Source organism: Lissotriton vulgaris, chromosome 6 (genome assembly GCF_964263255.1).
Source record: "Lissotriton vulgaris chromosome 6, aLisVul1.2, whole genome shotgun sequence".
NCBI lineage: Eukaryota > Metazoa > Chordata > Amphibia > Caudata > Salamandridae > Lissotriton > Lissotriton vulgaris.
In genome coordinates, this window is record NC_141694.1 from 719,140,889 (window position 1) to 719,162,979 (window position 22,091).

At 42.7% G+C, this 22,091-nt stretch overlaps 1 protein-coding gene across 1 annotated transcript in view; it reads left to right on the forward strand.

Moving 5' to 3' along the window:
• PREP (prolyl endopeptidase) overlaps positions 1-22,091 on the forward strand; it is a 721,276-nt gene that overhangs the window by 156,016 nt on the left and 543,169 nt on the right. The gene's annotated exons all lie outside the window — the stretch shown is intronic.

The window sequence follows — 22,091 nt, forward strand, 5'->3', positions numbered from 1 at the left end:
CCGCAGCTCTCGCACATTTCACTGAACCGGATGTCGGTTCCGTGCTCCTCCTCGTACCACGCCCAAACACCATCGCGTATACGCCACGTTATGCGCCCATGACGCCGTACGCCAAGTTCTATCACTGTATGCATACGCCTAAGGACTACTTTTCCCCTAACGTTCTTCCACCCCCCTTAATGTATATGGTGTGGTGCTATAGCCTATGTCCATCTCGTGGACCTCCCCTTTCCAACGCTGTATTGGGTGTTGTGATTGGTGGTGTAGTTCTGGAGTTTACCCGCCTCAAAGGTTCCCAGTTCTCGCTTTATAATAGTAGTATAGATAGATTGGCATAGTTGAGCTTGGAGTGAGGATAGCTAGTACTGTTTATTGTATCCGAGGTAGTGCTGTAAGTTATATAGAAGGTGGTCTTTTTCATCTCATTGGCTTGTGGTATCAGGAAAAGATCTAATTCCTTGTTTACTCCTAGGTTTATCATTTCTCTTGACGTAGCTTCCGGGGCATCAAGTTGCCTTTACGTATGTCTGGTAGCTGGTGTTTGTGCTATTATCCAATGATCCTTGTCTTTATTGTGTTGTACTGTAGGTGATTAATCATCAAACAAAATATAAAGAATGAAGGCAATCACCAATTTCTGACTTGTAGAATTTGTCTGGGCCATCGTTTTTTATGGTTTCTGTATCATCTGTATAGTGCCATCTTGTAAGCTTGATGATCTGATCAGGTCCAATTCGGTTTTTAGATGTTGAAGAACAGATGATAAATGCTTGATGCCTGAGGGATGCCACAGTTTTGGGTATGATTGGTGCATACAAAACTTTATATGAAAAACCAAGCTTAATCTGTCTTTGAGGTGTGAGGTCATCCATTTTAGGGCATTTCTACATACCCCAAGGTAACTTTTATGGTATCGTTTTGTGTCAACCATGTCAAATGTGGCTAATATGTCCAGAAGCTCTAAGACTGCCACTTTATTCTTTTCCACTGAGTTAAAAAAATATATATATTTTTATTGGTTTTTCTTACATATACACCATGACAAGTAACATGTAGTATTCATCGGGTTAGAACATACAGGGGGTCACCGCCCCTTGGCATAGCTGCTGAATGCTCAGTGTATTTGTGGGGCACATAGGTTGAACGTCCCTGTACAACCCATGTGCCCTACAGTCTCACATATAACATAGAACATATATTCAATGGCGCTTTGTGTTGGGGGCAACCGTCCGTCTGTTCGGAGTGATACAGAATATCTGAATAAGCGGCTCACTGTCCAGCAGTCTACTCTGAAAGAAAGGGAAAGAGTTAAGTAATTCTATTGGAATGTAAGGACTGGGTCGGTGCTCTTCCGATTCTCAATCTAGAGTCTGATGTGGTATTAAATTATTCTCCTCCGTAAAATTCGAAAGTCGAGTAAAAACAAATTATTTTCCAAAATAGTTTGTCTTGGATTGAATGATGAGAGGTTTGAAACACTGCAGCTCCAAGAGTGTATACTTCTCGTATTATTTTCTAAAGAGGCAGGGTCCAGAGCTGGAGGATTGTGATCGATGTCAATTCTAAAAACCTCAAACAAGTGGATCTCATGTGATACATACGAGTAGTCTAGCACACAAGTATCTAAAAAAAACGGCTCTTCGGAGAAGAGTGTATATTTCCTTTATTTCCCACACAAGTCCAAATCGGGTGTGTTGATGGCATGCCCAATTTGGTAATTTTTGAGCGTATAATATTTATGCGGATATGGTAGGCACGTTTTAAAGATATCAAGATTCTGTAAAAGTGAGAAGAGCGTTAGAGTAGAGGGCACTGTGGGAGTTATTGTTGCTTTGGCCTTGCATATATAAATATTTGTAAAGATAGGTATCGAACATAGAAATATTGTGTTCCTCGGTATTGCTCCACGATATCCCGTTTATGCTGTTAGATTGTCTGAACTGTGCTAATTGTTCAGTTGCCTCCTGCTCAGTTCTATTCCAAAATGAGATTGGCTTGTTGGGTTTAAATAATGGAGGTAACACCTCATTTAAGCCAATCTTGACCACTATTGAGTTTCTCTACCTTTTTGTTTTGTCAATTATGCAGAAACTAGATTGAGACCACCTCTAATTTTCACACATTGTTCATCAAGTCACCTGATGGGGTATTCTTATTCCCTTCAATCTAGTTTAGATTAACTCGGATTATTTGTCTGCATCAAGCCTGAACACTGCTTGTAGGTAATGTTGGGTCATTACAAACCATACAAATACATACTTTAGTTTGAATATGAGCCTTTGTCTTGGAAGCTGTGTGTTTAGTACTGCTGTTATGCACCATGTAGCCATCAAGCTACACAAAAGTGAGTTTTCATTTTGTATTAAGTAGCACATTTCTAATTGGTGTGAAAGAGGTTGGTGAGATTTTCGGCATTGTGAATTTGCTTTTGGTTACACACAGTCTTATACTAAATACTACAAATTTCATTGATAGGTTTTCATTTTTCTGAAAGGTACATTCTCGTTCAGTAGGTCGTTGCTACAAATTGAAACCTTGGCTTTTAGAAATTCTGTAAAGTTACCCATCTTGACACCTATTCATTACATTTAGATAAGAGTCCTGTGAGCAAAAAAAAATCCACTTTGCAAACCAAATTGTGTGTTTTCTGTTTTTTGATCTTATTGTTTTCACAGTTTACATGTTCTAAGTTAGATAATGTTATTACTTTTAATTTAAAGTAAGGCATAAAACACGTATGTAAGTACTGGACCCAGTCAATGCAATGTAAATAATTAATAGCTAAACTTTACTAACATTATTATTATGAAATTAAAAGTAATGTAAGAATGTACGTAGCTATTAGTCAACCCTAAACGATATACATCTATAAAATATAATATAAAACACTATGATGATAGTTCCTGTATTGTACCGTAGGACAGTATGCAAAGGATTTTTACAATAATAACATCTATAGGAGATAATCAATTGGGAGAATAAAAATCCAAAGTTAAAATGTGTATTGCACACTCCGAATAATGAATCACATAAAATAGGGATAGATGTGACCTGATGTATTTAATCGTTAGTGAGTTGTGAGATTTGTAGAGGTTAATATTTTGGCATCTGACCATTTCTTTTTAATAGTGTGTTCCAAAATAGGAGATATCAGTTGCCTAAGTTTGATTTCACTTATGTTATCCTCACTGTACATATATTATTGATGAAATTAGACTAACGTTTCCATGCTAGTCTACTTGTCAGACAGAAGCTGTGGGTGTTTAAATTTTGTAGTCCGTTTTGTAGTAAAAATGAGAATGAAGCAAGACTTTTTCTTCCGGAAGATTGCTGATATCCCCCAGAGTATTGTGATGTCCTGATCCCCCTCCATCCCATGTGGTGTGGAAACTAAGAAGTCAGTATCTCTTTAAAACTCTCATGGGGCAACAACTTGCATATGCTTGTATTTATGTCCATGCCAGCATTGCTTCACTGACTCATATAGTGCAATTACCAGCCATTTCCACAGTTCTTTTTTCATCTACATACAAGCTCATATTAAGAGTTATTCTATCTAATATTTTCCTTTTTTGTGTTTGGGTCTTTTCCTCACAATATAATTTTTTTTCTCTAGATTTCATTGGGTGAATCTAGAACTACACCAACTAGCAATCTCTCCCTTCCTGGAGGGCAATACTATCTATACCTATATAAAATTTGTAAATATTTGAGTTTGAAAAGGCACAGGTTTGTGATTAGGTCTTGGAAGCAAATATTTACTTTAAAGGTCTCTTTGAGGAACCCTTTGGTATTCTTTTTAGAAAACCGATCACTCCTCCTTCACAGTTTACTCATCACACCAAGATTGGTCTGTATTCTTGTGGGCCTAGGTATTTCTAAGCTGGATTCATCAGGATTAGTACCTTCTTTACCAGTGTTCAAGTGCCAATGTATATGGTCATATATTCACAGCTGTATTCTTTTTCCCTGCACAATTTAGTATGATCTTTAAAGGTGTGTCATTAATCCCCTCAAGAGAATCAGTCTTCACGCAAACACTCAAAAGGCTTCTCTTCGCCCACTGGCTCCATCACATTGACAAATGTATTCTTCCAATTTATTAAGCTGATTTGATTCCACTCACACATCATTGAGTGGAAATTCTAGCTGAGGAATTTTTATTCTGAAAGTTTGACATTGCCATTTAAGGGTTTCTGTAGGAGATTACAGAGGTGACCAGCACTGATAGGTGGTGACTGGGAAGGGTAGTGGGGGCGAGGGTACATATAATTAAACTTCCCTCTCGCCGCTTCCTCCCTCATCACGTCCTCCTTGTCTCTTCTCTGGCCTGATCAGGAAGCACCCAGGCTCAGGCTCCCCTGAGCCAATCACAACGCTGCAATGCAGTGTTGTGATTGGTCTGTGTGCTGTGGTTCAGCGCTCTGATGGGGACAGGGAGCCTGGGCATGTTCTCTACCCAGGCTGTATTGCAGCCTGGAGAACATGCTAAATGTGCATGAATGTTTGGCCGGCCCAGGAGGGCCACCCGAAAATGTATGTGCATTGAGAGAGTGAAAACCACTCCTTCTCTCCCCTGCTCGGACAGCAGCGCAGTTCCGCCCCACCTGGCAAAGCTGCCACGCCTGCAACAGGGAAAAAAATGATGAATTACTGGAGGTCCTTGAAGAGCCAAAGGTTGGGAGTTCCAGGATCTATGTAAAATGTAAATGTAGTGCTTATATAGCGCACGTATCACCCCCAAAGGGGTCTCAAGGCGCTGTACAGAGTGAAGCCATGCATCCTAGCGCTGTTGGGGCCATTATGGAGATTAAGCAAGCTATTGCCCAGAGTTGCAGAGTGGGACCCATGATTAGAATAGGCACCGAGGCGAGAATGATCAGGTCCGGGGACATTGAGCCCAAAACCCGCCGAGGTGGGAATTGAACCCTGGTCCGGGCCAGACCTCTGCATCAGGGTCTGCCGCTCTAACCATTGAGCCACACTTCTCTTCTGAGGGGAGGGGTCATCGTGCCTAAGCCAGGGAGGAAAACTACTAAGTCAGTGTCTTACAGGCCCCTATCTATGACTAATACGAATGTATAACTCCTCGCCAAGGTTTTGGCTTGTATACTGCTGCAAGTTATTGTACATTGGTGCATGACGGCCACTGTGGGTTTATCCAAACACTTAGTACAATGGTTAACATTCGTAGGCTTACTCTTGTTCTGCATATTGGACAAAAAAATGAAAATAGAGAGCACATTGATAGCAAGGGACATCAATACTTTCAGTTGGGATTACATGTTTAGAGTATTGAGGAGGATGGGGTTAGTTCTAGTATTTCAAGGCTGTTGAAGCTGCTGAATATGGAGTGTGCAACTAGTGCGAGATAGGGTGATGCCAGCACGTCGTCCGTTCATAGTTAGAAGTATTGCTAAATTGTCGGATGTTGCCAGGTCGTGGATATGCTGCCATTGTGTAACAATTGTAAGGATATGTCTATGGCTCTTTAGAAGATTGAGGCTCAGCCCCGTTTTGGGGTAGGTTATGAGCAATTCCTCAACTATGCTAAACTGACAAATTCAACTAAGACAGTCTTGATGAGATTCATTGACACTCCCCAGATGTCTGGCTACATTGCTTCCATTGGGGCATGTTGCACATAGTCTATCACAGTTGCACACTGCACTGAAAAGGGACAGATGGAGTCAGTCCATCATTGCACGGCAGGGATGGGAGTCCGATTTAGAACCACCATTAACGGATAGGGAGGGGGGTGTTCCACCTGTGCTCAGGTCCAAACCATATCCAGCAAAGCAAGATTTAAGTTGATGCATTTCAGTTGTGTCCACCCAATGTATTTGACTCCAGTGAGGTTGCTTAAGATTTACCCGACTACGCACCCGACATACTCTCGATGTGGGCGGGAAAAATGCAGATTTTTTATTCATATGGCATGAGATTGTGAATGGTGGTTGTCAAACTACGAAGGGCAGTGGGACTGTGCATTGAGCCAACTGTTCAACATAGCCTCATCAATGTTATTCCGAAGCCTCATGTCTCCAGGTTGAGGCATACATTTGCCTCTTTGGAATTGGTCCTAGTGAAGTGCTGCATCACTATTCACTGGATCCGGCAACAGGCCCCACAGATACCTTTCCGTGCGAGAAATGTCCTGGATGTGCTGTAGCAGGAGAGATTAAAATGAGGGTGGTTAGGACAGAGATGATGATCGAAGATTTGCAAGATTGGTCTGAGACGATCAATGAATGGATATGGGGTTAATGTGGGGAATCTTCTAAGTGATGAAGATGCTGACTGCCGGGGTATGTGGTAGCTTGGTGTTCGAGTTATGTGGATGTGACTTGTGATGTTCTTTGTCAGGAGCATAGGTAACCCCCGGTTTACCAGCTACAACGGGGGTGGAGTGCTTGATGGACCTGGCCTGTCTGTAACTTGGCAGACAAAGGCTCATACAAAACGTGGAAGTGTGGATGGTTAGTTGGTTGAGCGAAAGGGTGGATGAGCGAAAGGGTGAATGAGCGAGAGCATGGATGAGCGAGAGGATGAATGGATTAGTGAAAGGATGTATAGATAAGTGAAAGAATGAATGATGATGAAAGGGAGGGTGGGTGGAACTTTGGATGAGTGAAAGGGTGAATGGATTACGAGAAAGGGTGAATGTGTAGGGTAGGTGGATAGAAGGGTGGATGTGCATGCAGATCGATCGATGGATGGATGGATGAGTGAAAGCATGGATGAGTGAAAGGATGGATGGATGAGTAAAAGGATGGATGGATAAATGAAAAAATAAATTTATGAAAGAGGGCGGATGGTTGGATGAGTGAAATGGTGAACGGATGGTTGGATGATGAGGGGTGAATGGATGATGTGAAAGGGTGAATGCATGATTAGAGGGTGGATGAGTCGAGTGGATGGAAATGGATAGCCCGATGGATGGATATGCATGCAGATGGATGGATGATGGGCTGTTGTGAATCCCCAACTTTAGAAGCTACAGTGGGGTGGAGTTCTTGATGGAAGTTTTCTGTCTGCAACTGGGCAGACAAAGGGGAATGATTGGATGGATAGATGGGTGGATGGATGGATGGATGGATGAATGCATGAAAGATGGCTGTAAGGATGGATGAGTGAAAATGGATGGATGAGTAAATAATGATGGATGGATGAAATGGTTGGTTGGTGGTTGTATGAGTGAAAGGGTGGCTAGATGATGAGAGAAAGGATGTATGGATGAGTGAAAGGATGAATGGCTGAGTGAAAAGGAAGGTGAAGGATGATGAGACAAAGGACGGTTGGACGAACGAGTGAGTGAAAGGATGGTTCAGTGAGTGACAGGGAGGATGGATAGATGGATGAGTAGAAGGGAGGATGGTTGGCGTGAAATGCTGGATGGTTGGAGTGAAATGCTGGATGGTTGGAGTGAAAGGTGGATATATGAGTGAAAGGATGGATGGATGGATGGATGAGTGAAAGGTTGGATGAGATAAAGAATGGATGGATGAGTGACATTTAGGGTTGATGGATAAAAGGGCAGATGGAGGGATGGATGAGTAAGAATGGATGAGGGATAGGGTGGCTGGATGGATGAGTGAAATAATTGATGGATGAGTCAAAGAAAGGGTCAATGGATGGACGGATGAGTGAAAGCGTGGATGGATGAATAAGTGAGTAGATTGAGTGAAAGGGGAAATGGATGGATGGCTGAAAGAATAAGTGGAAGGATGAGTGAAAAGATGAATGGGTGGCTAAGTGAAAGCATGGATGGATAAGTGAAAGGGAGGGTGGAGACAATGGATGGAATTAATGGATGGATGGATGGATGGAGTGAAAGGATGGATGCATGAGTGAAAGCATGGATGGAGAGATGGATGAGTGTATGGATGTATAAGGTTAGAGATGGATGAATAGGTTTGGATATGAATGAATGGGCGGAATGATAAAAGACTGAAGATAGATGAAGAAATCCTTGACAGAATTGAAAGGTGAAATATCAGCATTTGGATTGGAAGGATGAATGAATAGATGCTTGGATGAAAGAGAGCAGAAATCTCTTCTGGGGAGGGTCGTGATCATTTGCTGGATGCCAACAGAGCTTGGTTTGAAGTGGGGGATATTTCAATTTTCTGGCTATTCTCGTGATCCTGGTGTTCTATTCAACGATTGCTGCTGGTTTGCGTGCATATTTTATATAATAATCTCATAAGTAAAGTTTAGGAAAAAACGAATATACTTTTTGTGGTGAATTTGGGAGTAAAGGCGCTACTCGGCGGACGCTTCCTGTTTTACCTGCTGTTGCTGTGGGGAGTTGGAGACCGGACCCGCGACTCACGTCCCCCGCTGCGCGGGTGCTGCTCGGGTCCCTGGGCAACTTCGTCAGCTGTGCCTGCCTGTGAACGGAGTGAAGCCGGATTCCAGCAAAGGCTTGCGACGGGACTGCGAGGACCAGCGGGCAGTGCGCTAACCTGCCACAGCTGGTCCTCTTCCCGCCGCCTCCTCCCTCTGATTGAAAGTAGGGGTGTGGTCCTAAAGGGAACTATATTGCTGGGCTATCTAACCCGGCCCGCCGGCCGCGCGCGGACGCGCACGGGCGAAGACCGGGCCAAGAGCGGGCCCGTTTGTGCCCGTTCGTGACCAGCAGTGACCGGACCGGGCTACCCCCCTAACTTGTATAGTACCCACTTGCCATTTGGACCATGTCTGGTAGAGAAACACAGATTAAATCGTCGCTAACCGGAAGCCTCTCAACTGCTGGAGGTATGGAAAAATTCCTTATCAGGGCAAACAACATTATTGACAAAGAAATCGTCATCCTGGAGAAACGCTTATCCACAGAACTTATTTCTCTAAAACGCTCATCTATGGGCCCTCTTGCTAATGCCATAACACCGGTAAGAAACTGCGAAAACTCTACCCCTATGGTCGAACTTCAGCCTCTGATTCCCGAGGTACAACCGTCGCTAAGAGTGGACTCTGACACTTTAGTGGATACTGTAGCTAACACAATTGAAACTGTAGCAGAGATTAATTTTGTTCCTGATAGCAATAATGTTTCAGTTATCTCTGTCCCTGAAGAGAGTTCCACTAATACTAAGAACCAAGGGGAGAGGGAAGGCGCAATTAGGAAACGGAAAAGAGTATACAATAAAAAAGAGCCAAAACCTGGTAGATCTGTTAAATCAGCTAAACTGTGTGGTGACCCACCCCCGTCCAACAACACCCAGGAAGCTGTTCCCCCTGGTAGTGAGATGTCCATGGAGTGCGTTGCAGCCCTACTTAAATCGATTATATTCCCATTAGAGGCCAAATTGGATAGGTTGGACCTTAGAATGTCCAATATAGAGAAAACCATTGCTTCGATCCTAGATAACTCCAGCAACCACAAATGCCTAAACACCCCTCTTATTGTCCCCACCCCCTCAGCCCCCCCTCCCCAGTCTGACACTATCATCTATCCCTTCCTTACCAAGTTGTCCACCTGCCCCGTCCTTATCTAGTAAAATTAATATCCCAACCCACCAGCATTTAGTGAGCCTACCAGCCGATTTGTCTAAACCTTCTGTACATACGGACAAGGTGAATCAGGGGTCCCCGGTTAAAGAATTTAAAACCCCTAGACCCAGACGGCCTGACCTTCCACCAGAAGCCAATTGGTTTACGGTCGTCTTAGCTGGAGTACCGCCACTAGAAAACGGGGAAACAGAAACTTTTAATTCCTTGAAACACAGAATTATTAAGTGGCTCAATTGGAATAGACCTTTACCGGCTCATTTACATAACGAAATTATTATGGTCAGGAGGATTCCCTGGGTTGGTAAGACTCCAAAAACCATCAATGGAGATTGCATTACTGTCAGTTTTAGAGATCCCCGTACGGTTTCCCATATCTGTGCGGGCTTCAACAGATCATTTGATTCGACTATACAAACCCTCCCAGTTTCTTTCTTTTTCCCACCAACTAATAATTTCCATCATACCAGAAGAGGTGACTGGACTGTAGTGGAACGTAGGGGTAGGCAACGACCATTTGACCCCAGACCTCTCATGCCACCCCGATACATACCCCAACCCAACCCCTTCTCTGATTATAATCGCTATGGTTGTTTAGAAGGCCTGGAAGGAGTCGACTGACTATACCCCAATGCACCATCTCCCGAGTTGGTCACTGTTATCGGAGATAGGATAGTCCTTTCAAAAAATATTTTACTGGATGAACGTATGGTAGCTCCTCGTATCTTAGATACGATTTATATGATACCTGCCCCCTCTGTTGACCCGAAGGAGGTTTCTATGGTACCCCTCATTCCGTCTGTTGACCCGAAGGAGGTTTTTCACGCACCCCATATTCCGGGGCCAACAGATATGGGTTGTGCAAATATAGAACCTGTGCAGGTCCTTAAGCCAACAGGTTACTCAATGGCGAGTTGGAATATTGCAGGGTGGCGGCAAAGAGTCTCGGCCTTGGGATGGAGAGAACATATTATGTGTTTTGATATTTTGTGTTTGCAAGAAACATGGTCTGTTGAAGACATCCACTATGACGGCTTTGTATCTTATAATTGTCATGCTGAAGAATCTGTGATGGGGAGGGCAAAAGGTGGTCTATTGATCTTAATATCTGTACACCTCCCTGTATTTGTAAAAAAAAGTCATCTGGTGGGGTTTCACTCTCAGATATTGGAAATAGTAGTTAACAGGGATAGGAACATTCTGCTGATTAATCACTACAATAACACCTTTGATTCTACCAGCACTTCTATTGTGGATGAGCTCGAAGCTGTACTGAATACCATCTACTATAAATCTACCACATGCTATGACATCATCTTGGGTGGAGATTTTAATATCAGAACCTGTCCTCACTCTTACACAACTGCCTGTGGGTTCGATGGGGACAATGGGGAGTACTTAGCTCATTTTCTACACTCCCCCTACGGTATTTCCCTCAACAATCTTCTACTAAAGTACGATATGGCCATCCATCATCATGCCCCCGATAAAGAGGGTAATATGGCTCCCACTTTTACGGGGAGAAATACTGCCTCTGTTATTGATTACCTGCTTATCTCGACTCGGATTGTCCCGCTTTGTACGGTCCCGCTTATTCAGGACCTTGGTTTGAGTGATCACAACGTTCTAACTATGTCCATCTTTACCGAGAATCCTAGGAAGGTTTTTTCCGGCAGGGTTGTAGATAATATCATTCCATGTAGGCAAAACGGGATACGGATTAAGTGGTGTGGGGAAAAATCCGAGAATTTACATTGTAGAGTGGTGAAAGCTGGTTCAAAAGCTATACTTTGCTGCCTCGAAATCGATGCCCCATCCGAAAACATTATAAAGGACTTCGAGGAGCTCGGCACCATAATTAAGAAAATCTTTACTACTAACAAGTCCCCTATCAAACGGGATACGTTAGGTTGGTTTAATCATGCGTGCACCAGTGCGCTAAAAGCTCTTAAGAATGCGCTATCCAACCTACCTAGAGATAGGGAAGTGGTTAAACACTTGAGGGCTAATTACAACATTGAATTGAAACACAGGAAACAAGAGCTAAGAGAACAAGCCTGGGATGACCTGAACAAAGCTGCAGCCCTTCGGGACAGTAAATTGTTCTGGAGCAGTATTAATAGCCCTTTCCTCCAGAAGGAAGAATTCCCAGTCCTTACTGCTCAAGTAAGTGAAGATAGTTGGGTTTTATATTTCGCAGGGATTTTTGACCCAGTCAGGGAGACCCCTGCTAACATCTTTAATAACCCCATTATTCCATCTGAACCCCTGGGAATTACGATGCATGAAGTAGATATGGCTATTAACGGGAGCAAAGGAGGGAAGGCTCCGGGACCAGACGGGGTCCCTATTGACCTATACAAATTTAATCTGGCCCTGTGGAGTCCTCTATTGACCCTAGCTTTTAATGCCGCTGCTGACAATAACACCCCCTCAACCTGGAGCGAATCCATTATTATTCCAATCTACAAGAAGGGAGATAGAGGAGAGGCTAAGAACTACCGCCCTATCTCCCTCCTGGATTCCTCATTAAAAATCATGAGTAGGGTTCTATTGATGCGATTGGAAGAATGGGCCGAAGACAACCTTATTCTTGCACCATCCCAATATGGCTTTAGAAAGAGCCTTGGTACTGTAGAACAATGTATTAACCTAAATCTTCTAATAGGAAAATACACCAAGGCCAAACCGGGCTCTTTGTTCCTATGTTTTGCGGATCTCTCCAGTGCCTTCGATTTGGTCGACCATGCCCTATTGTGGTCAACCTTACTGGGCATGGGTGCCCCCTCTGCTATTATCCACTTCTTAGCAAGACTCTACTCCAACCTATCGGCCCAAATCCGTTACGGTCCAGCGGGAGAGTGTACCAGAAAGATCAAGGTCAGATCTGGCATCAGACAGGGATGCGTTTTGGCGCCGTTGCTTTTCTCGCTTTTTATTAACTCAGTTGAGCAGGAACTAATGAAAATCCAAGCCGACGCCCCACAAGCGGGAGGTCTACCTATACCGGTATTACTCTATGCCGATGATACGGTTTTACTTTCTAGAACCGCAATAGGCCTCCAAAAATTGATGAATTGTTTTTATGCCTTTATCCAGGGGAAGAAACTCAAAATTAATAACTCAAAAACATTTATCTTGGTGTGTGGCAAAAAGGTAAAACATCTTAAACCGTTTTATTTCAAGGAAAATCGTATTGAGGTTGTCGAAAATTTCTGTTATCTGGGCGTTACTTTTAATAATGGAGGCTCCTGGAGACCAGAGCATTTAAATGTTAAAGCAAGGACGGAGAAGGCTTGTCTAGGCGTTTTCCGCTTTGCTTCAAAAGTAGGAAGTCGTCGAATTGTAGACATATTGAATATCTACAAACATAGATGTGCATCGATAGCATTGTATGGTTCCGGGGTATGGGGACATTGTAATGTAAGGGGTCTGCAAACTATGGAAAATACGTTACTCAAAAGATTACTCTGCCTCCCACCCTCGGTATCCACTGAGTTAACACACCTAGAATTAGGATTGGACTATTTAGCCGACCTAATTGGACTAAGACCATTATTGGTGTGGAAATCCATTTTTACCAAGTCTGAAACGGGCTTTACCAAAAGAATCATCAAGGTTTGTTTACATTTGGAAAAAGTCTCTAACATCTCCTGGCTAAAATATGTGATTTCAACCCTTAAGGACCTATTTGATATGGATGTAAGTAAAGATCCTATATGTATTAATTCCTTGTCTAAACAGGAGGTCAAAGGTGAATTTCTGAGGGTTAAAAGTGATATGCGGAAAACAGAAACAAGAGAGTATTCAACTCATGTTTTTTATTATTCTCTTAAAGATGATGTTTCGGGTATACCTATGTACCTCAATGTCATTAGTAGATGACCCCACCAATTTGTCCTTTCAAGGCTAAGACTTGGCATTGTGCATAATTTGGTGGCATTCCCTATGATGAAATGCCACCCTGTTACCCCCTGTCCGTGTGACGGTTTAACTAAACAAAGCACCTTGCACTTTCTCCTACTCTGTCCATTGTACAGAGCTCTGCGTATTTTCTATCTTAAACCTTTGTTCATGAAATATTCTATGTATACCACAGGAAATGCTATGAAGTTATTATTTTCACTTGCGAGCCCGGATATATGTTTTTTTACTGCAACCTTCATCTTAAAATCTATTATAGCAAGAAAAAGTATGGTTTTCCTTTAAACTTTGTATTTCAACTATCGTAGCCTATGCCATATTTGCTAGTTAAATTGTATGAAATGTATCTCCTCTGTTGCTGCAATTTTTTAAGTATAATGTTTTAATCTGTATACTTTTATGATGTTTTAAAACATTCGAATAAAGTTTATGAAACTAAACGAATAAAATTAATACCAGTTTAAAAAAAAATCTAAGAATCCAGATACTGGGATAATCTTATTAGCATGTCACCTTATCTCTAAGACAGATCGAATCTGTTTCTGTAATGTTATGCTGCGATTTAGAATGGGTTGAAGCCCTTGAGACTCTAATCACCCCTTCCAGCGATATTCATACAAAATTTTTGTATTTGACCTAATAAAGCTAAATAGATGTCTTTACAACACCTGCAAAAACAAAAAATAAAACTTGCAGACACCGACGAACTGCCAACATTCAAGTTGTATGCACGTGCAGGCATGTTTGATAATGTTGCTCCGTTTCTGTTGGCTGTTCTGCTTCACTGAAGTTGTAAGAACCTTGCCAAGGGATCTTGAGTTCTCATCAAATCCAGTAATCAGAACTCTTAAATGAAAATAATGCATAACAGGTGTTTTCAATGTATCTTGTTGTATGCCACTTCTCCTTATTTGGGGCAGCTCTTTGGTGATATTTTTTGATTGGAGAGTGTAATCAGCTTTCGTGATTGGTACTGTTCTACCCGTTGTACTGCTAAGACATCAATCGTGGCAGAGAGCCATTGTCAAGGAAGGTGAGTGGGTGAAAAGTGATTGCAAGGGTAGTTGAGCGGAGCAACTCTCTGTGGGCATAGGTGATGCTACAGAGCATACGGAGTGATGGCCAAGGCACACCTGCGACAGTGACAGCGGATCTGCAGTTTTAGGAGGTACCATGAGCTGTAGTCACATACTGGAAAACACAGAGGCCGTCTTAGAATGCTCGGCTCATACTAGGGCTAGTACTATGACAAATCAAGATATACAATTAAGACAACAGTGTGCTAAGAATCAGCCGTTGACATGTTCAGGGGTAGAGAAACATACATGACTACCAGGCCTGACTGTCAGATAAATTGCAATATGCGCAAATCAACTTCTGGTTACTGCAATGGATGTGCCCAACATGGTATAGCCCTTGTAGCTTCTTTGACACAGTTAATGGGTCTGTGTACCTATTCTGCCTCCTGGATGGGAATCAGTCAAAGCCTCCTAGTTGGCGGTGTTCCAGTGAAGTGGTCAATTATAGCTATTTTGTTCCCCTGCCTGTCCTGCACAATTAATCGCAAGGCCGCTAAAAAGTTGATAGTTGGAGCAATGCGTACATATCTCTTAAGGACTCTAAACAGCAATTGTTGCTTCCTGCTTCTTGGAATGATGATATGTTTTAACATCTTTTTTCTTTTCTTTTTTGCCTCTGTCACAATCCTGGTTCTGTGTTTGCCTCACTCTTCTGTCCCTATCTCCAGATTCTAGATCTCAGCTGTTGACCCTTTGTGTGACCGTGGGCATCTGGATCATGTTCTTGAGGCTACTGGAAAGTTGAAAAAGCTCTTCTTTGTATTTACTTATCATTGGATTGGTGTTAGTCCGGTTGTCATGATGCACACAACAGTTCGTATACAAGTAATTTGGTAGGTTCCAGCTTGATAAGACAGCTCTGCTGTTTGCAGGTTTCTACTTCTGCTGTATGTTTTCTAAGATACTGGCACCATTCATTTTGACTTTCAAGTGATTTGGTACCCCTGCCCTGGAATGCCAATGCTGAGATCAGGCAAAAAGGCTCTGTTTGCAGAGCATGCTGACACCGGGTTCATTAAAATGTGAGTTTGTGTTACGGTCATGGTAGCAGTCTTTAGTGCTACAGGTTATCTTCAACATCGTACAGTAGAAATGCTTACATTGAGTACAGCATGTCACAAAAAGCCGGAAATAAGCATGTGTATAGCTTTTTATATTCAGGTGAAATTAAAGTTTGCAATCTATGATAACAACATTGTGGCGCACTCAGAGGCATATGTGAGGTTTTAATTTGCCTACAGTTAACTTGCTGAGGGCAACGTTTTGCCCACTTTTCACTGTATAATCTTGCAGAAAAGTGAAGGTGTATTCATAGATTTCTTTATTAAAGCACAGAACAGCTTAGTTTAAGTTAGAAGTTGTTCCTTAACTTTGGAAGCTTGAACTGTATATAGCTTATTCAGTCATAAACTGCATAGTGGAAAAAACATTATGGCAACTGCTCAGAGTATACAGCCACCTAATCCTTGCAGGTCTGGTCCAGGTAGACCAATCCAAAACCGGAAACACTGGTTCAAAACATTCTACAATTATTTGGCTTCCATTGAAGACTTCCCAGAAAGTGAACAAACTGACAGCAGCTTTGAAAGATGAGTTGGATACAGATGACGGTTAGAAGGTTGGAGATTCACTTGCCTCAGAAAAAAAGTTGTTGCAGTAGAGAAACATTTAGGAAATGATTCTGCATGTCTATCAATATCCAAACATCAAGTAGGTGTAGGATGTTTAAGTTTGACCAGGAGCTGAAAGAGTTGTGATGTGAACAGTGTGAAATGGGTCTCAATATGTTGAATCTAGTGCTAGCAGTGGGCTTAACGAGAGGAAGCAGGCTTAATTGCAGGAAGAAGGACCCTGAGTGTGAGGTGAGAATTTTATAAGTGCCATTTAATATTATGGTTGCCTCTTGTTTGCCTGTTACCATTATTGTAGACCAAACATACAAGAAACATTGGCCTAATGTCACTTGCATGTCTCTGATGTTAATGTTGTAGTCCTTGGTAAATTTAATGTTCAGGCATTGGGCTCTTTTGGTGATTATTTACAGTTTAAATAGAGACAATGTGCACCAAATGTGTGTGCCGTAAAGAGTGGAGATATTATGGGGCGTGTTGATCCAGGCAAGCTAGTCATTATTTTGTTTCCAGGTTCAAACACACATGTGATGTTGATTTAACTTGGATTTTATATCTTGCCGGAGAAATACTTGAATGTGTTTGTTTCCAGAGTGGAATGTTTGTGTAGTTTATTTTAAAGAAAGGAGCAGTTCCTGGTGCACTTATTGTGAGTAGTGTACCATTTAGTGTAAGAAACAAACGGGAAATATTGTAGGATGAAATTTAGCAAGAAAAGATTATTGAACATGTGGATTCTGCTGAGTGGGTGTAAGCTATGGTTATTGCTGAAAATAAATTGGCAAAAAATGTTGTGTGCCGACTTGCACTCGCTGAATCAGACCATAGTTGTGGATTGTCATAAATTGCCTAAAATACCAAACATTTTGGCAAGGTTAGAAGAGATGAAGATTTTCACTGTAACTGGCTACAGGGGTGCTAACCATCAAGTGGCTTAAAAACCTGATTCCCAAGCACTGACCACGTTTTTGACACCATTTGGTGTACACAAGTATATATGTTATGAAATGATACGTCATGTGTTTAAGCGTTCCAAGGCAAAAACAACAGTTGATGGACAGAATGCAGAACAATGTCATACATTCACCCCAGTACAGAGATCTGGACCTAAATCCATTGTTTTTTTGGACTCCACACCACCCCTGTTCAGACATGGCCATATGCAAATCCGCCTTGACCCTGTGCCTCATGGGAACAGTCCAGCCCGAACTGCCAAGCCATGTCTTTCCTGGACCGGAATCAAGCATCCTAGGACCGGTTTCTGGCTATCAGCCGTCTTCGGCCAGGATAGCTTGACTCCAGTGGTGTGGAGAGCATGGGACTCACGTCTGAGCATACCCATCCCACTCTGGGTGACAAATGCAAAAACAACAGTTGATGGACAGAAAGCAGAACAATGTCATACATTCACCCCAGTACAGAGATCTGGGCCTAAATCCATCGTTTTTTTGCACTCCACACCACCCCAGTTCAGACATGGCCATATGCAAATCAGCCTTGACCCTGTGCCTCATGGGAACAGTCCAGCCCGGACTGCCAAGCCTTGTCTTTCCTGGACCGGAATCAAGCATCCTAGGACCGGTTTCTGACTATCAGGAGTATATTGGTGTGCGGCTCAGGAGGAACCCTTATTCGAGGCACTCTGATGCCCAGCTAAATTCAACAGTGTCTGGGGCAAATGGCTAAATCCATTGTATTAAACCCACCCCGCCTAAATTCAGATGTGTACATGTATTGCTCTTCAGTCTTGGTGACTCGCCTGACTATTACTATGGCTGTGGTTTGTACTGCCGTTTTTTATGGGCAGAGTTAACAATGAGAGGGTTTGGCTATTCTGCAGTAAGGCCACGCTACTATAACAAAAAACAACTACCAATTGCCAGTACTGCCGCTTATTCAGCAAATTTGAAACACGATGAGACAGAATAAAACTGACCCTTCTAAACCATTCTTTCAGTTTGTTTATCAATGTATTTTTCATAATGCAATTCAAATCATTTCAGTAAAAAAAACCTTTACAAAAATCATCACAACAAATATTACTAGAGTCCCAGCAGAAAACCTTTACACATAAAAAGAACCTCATTCTTATCCATGGCTTCACAAATTCACAACAACATTCTCTTCTTCAGATACACAAGTGACGCACCATTCATACTAGTATTCCAACTCATTCACACATTCCTACATACACCATATATACATTCACTAGAAACCCACCCTGGGGTACCAGCGGCTACATGAATCACTTTATTCAATCTTAGACCCCACGGCCCTTGCCGACGGACTTTTGGCCTACCTCCTCCCAGGGTACCGTCGTGGCGGCAGATTCTGTTCGGAATCTGGGTGTCATGTTTGGATCTAACTTACAGCTGGATGCGTTCGTGAATAAAACAGTGGCTACTTGTATGATGCTGCTTCGCACGTTACGCAAGATCCTTCCCATGCTTCCGGCCCATGCCCGACCAGAGGTAGTGCGTAGTATCATCTTAAGCAGGCTTGATTACTGCAACACACTACTTCTGGGTGCGCCTGACACCCTGATTGGTAAGCTGCAGCGAATACAGAACATGGCTGCTAAGCTGGCTCTCTCTCGGCTGCGATCTGATTCCTCTTCTCTGGCGCTTATGGACCTTCACTGGTTGCCAATCCACCAGCGCATCTATTTTAAAGCATTATGCTTAGTTTTTAGGGCCCTTCATGGTCAGGGGCCTGTTCCGCTGCAGGAGCTGTTTTCTTGGTATACACCAGCCAGACCTCTGCGATCTTCGTCGGCATGCCTGGTGGTAGTTCCCAAGATTTTGAGGATTCGGATGGGCGGACGCTCTTTTGGATTCACTGTAGCCAAACTGTGGAATTCTTTACCTTTGTCCCTTAGAAGCGTTGGGGAATTTTCCTTTTTTAAAAAGGATTAAAAACGTATTTTTTTTCTAGGAAAATGTAAACATTGTGGCAGTGTAACATCACGTATGGTCTTAAAGAGTCAAAGCGCCAGGATACCCTTTGGGTGACAGTTTTGCGCTATACAAATACGCGATACATACATACATACATACTTAATAGATTTACAAATTTCTACAGTAGGCCATCAAAAACTACAACACTACAAAAAATTCTTAAAATGAAGACTTTGCTTGATTGGCCTAGCAAAAAACTTGGTCGAGGCGTTTCGAATTCCTATGGAAAGGTACTCTCTTCAGGACCAAACAAAATATAGAGCGCGGTTTGGTTACCAAGGGCTGGCTGACAATGATTGGAAAAGCCAAAACGATACTGTTGACCCCTCATACCTGTATAAGTCCAATAGAAATCAAATTTTCTTAATTCGTTTTTGCAGTCCAAATTCTGTGAACCAGATGATAAGGCGTGTGTTAGATTATCGAATCCATAGACTTGAAATTCGTCCTTCTTAAATTCATCATGCACCATATGCGGCTTGAAATAGACCTATTTGTGCAATTGAACTCGGGCTTTGCCAAATTAGCTTCTTAGCAGTAGTCTACATAGCCGATGCCAGCTTATGCATCATACAATTCAAGGGACTTGGAATTCAGTTTTTTACTGAATATGCGTCTTAATAAGTTTAAAGCTGGAACCTTTGAGCGCCCGCAATGTTTTGACTCTAAGCGGCAAGCCTTTAAAAAGCGGCACTTGTATTCATTTACGGGTCGCAGAGCCGGCAGCGTCTAAGCGTATGTCTGGCGACCTGGCATTTTACACATTGGGAATCTTATTCGAGTACTCGGTCCTTTAACAAAAACAACTAATGTATACGCTTGTACTGCTAGGAAGACCACGTTTACCTTAACTCTGGACACGGTTTGCTTGTGTCTCCCGAAATCGTTGTGTGATTCTCAGCGATGGCGGGGTTAGCAGTCTCGCGGTGCTTAAGCGGGAGCCTACCCGCTTGAACTCTGGGAGTTGAAGTTCTTTTGGCGCAAGGCTATATTCTCTATGTCGATAGTGCAGCTGGGTAGGATTTCTTTGTCCCGTTGAATGATTGAGTGTATAAGCAGTTTCCTATTATTAAAATGGATCTAAAAAAAAAACGAGTGTATTCCTCATGTTGTATTTTCATGAGAGAATATTGGATCTGTGCAGTATTTTTCAAAAGTGAAGAAAACAATTGGAGTCTTCCAAGTGATAGCCCTGTAATAATTTATTCTTACTTTAATAAGACCACAGTAGATCTATGGTTTTATTTAAGAGTGGTCAAGCAAATCTTTGACTGTACAAAACTTTTCTATTGAAATGTTTCAGTGAGAAGGAGGGTTAAAGATGGTACATTTCTGAAAGTTCATTTAATCCGTCCACTGCCGTGTTGAATTTAATGATTAGCATTGCTTCTCTTTTCGTCAGTTTGGCCTTTAGGTCACCTCCTCTCATATCTTGTTCTACTTTTGAGGTTATTGTCCAAAGTAAGTCCTTCTCTGTGTGGGTGTGAGTGTGCCAATGGTTAACTAGAGGAGCTGTTTGGACGTTTTTTCTTATCCTTGATTTGTGTTGGGATATGCGGTGGCGTATTTCTTGATTTGTTTTGCCAATATAAATATTTTGGCACGGGCAGACATTCCCATAGATGACAAATCTCGACTTACAGTTTGTGAAACTTTCATGTTTCCAGAAGATGCCGGCACCTGCGATTGAGCAGCACTGCATTCTGACTATCGGTTATCGTACCGTACTATCTTGAACGTCCCTATATTCCCGATTGTGGCCCGCCTGACGTTCTTTGACTGGCCAAAGCACATTGCTAACCGGAATCGAATCCAAGTTGACCCCAACAGGTCACAGCAACAGCCCGCCCGGAAATATCTGTGATTGGTTACACAATAAGCCTTGAACCCCTTGGCTTCCTCCTTGACAAATGAGGCTGCTTTACTATTAGGCATATATTAAATGTCCTGATGAGATCCGTAGAATGTGTTAAACGGATCGAAACGCCGTCGACAACTATGAGCACCTTACACACATGGAATGATTTATTTACCCTTTAATAGTGTGAAGGTGTTAAGATTGTTCTGTTTTATAATCAAAAATGTGCGATTAACAAGTTTACAGAACGTTAAGCTCTTGCCTAAGCCCTTTTGTTTGTTCCCTCTAATTGTTCCCTGTCCTGATATTTCTTGTGTGAGTGACTGGGTACAGGCTTGTGCCCTATCCTGTATATTGTGTGTTATTCATGTTTTACATTGACTGAAAAGTAAATACCAAGACCTCTGCCCGGCTGGGCATGTCGTTTTCAAGTATAGCAACGACATCGTCTATATTTATTGATTAAGCATTATTATTTGTAAGGGACCACTGTTACCTTAATAATATCGACTCCCAAGGTCCCTTGCCGACTTCTTTGGGTTCCCTTGTTTAAAAAATAAATAAATAAATAAATTAGATATCCCAGTGGCTTTCAGGGGGGGGGTCCATAGGTTCCCACAATCTGGAGATGGTGTTGTTTTATATACCTGAGCCAAGTGATCTTAGATGCCCCAGGAAGCTCCAGTACATCCTCCAGGCACTTTCTGTAAAACGTCAGTTCTTAGGTCACCCAGAGTTTATGCCAGAACAATATAGGTTTCTATCCTCGCACTCAACCCCGGAAGGAACAACCACTGCCAGCTGCCAACGCCGAACAAGACCCACGGCCAGTTCTCCTGCTGCCAGTCCTTCGCCTCCTTTACCACCGACCATGCCTCTGCAGGCACCGCCCCCACGATGAACGCCAACATCCCGAAGCCCTAAACTGCATCTTCCTCAATGTGTGCACCCTGCACAGACACGCTGTAGAGATCTGGAACCTCCTTGACACCCACTCACCAGATGTCGCCTTCTTTACACAAACCTGGACCAACGCCTCCTTTTCATCTGACATCTCCATCCCGGACAGATACAAGATCCAGAGGAAGGACCGCCCCAACCACCCGGAAGGAGGACTCTTCATCGCCCA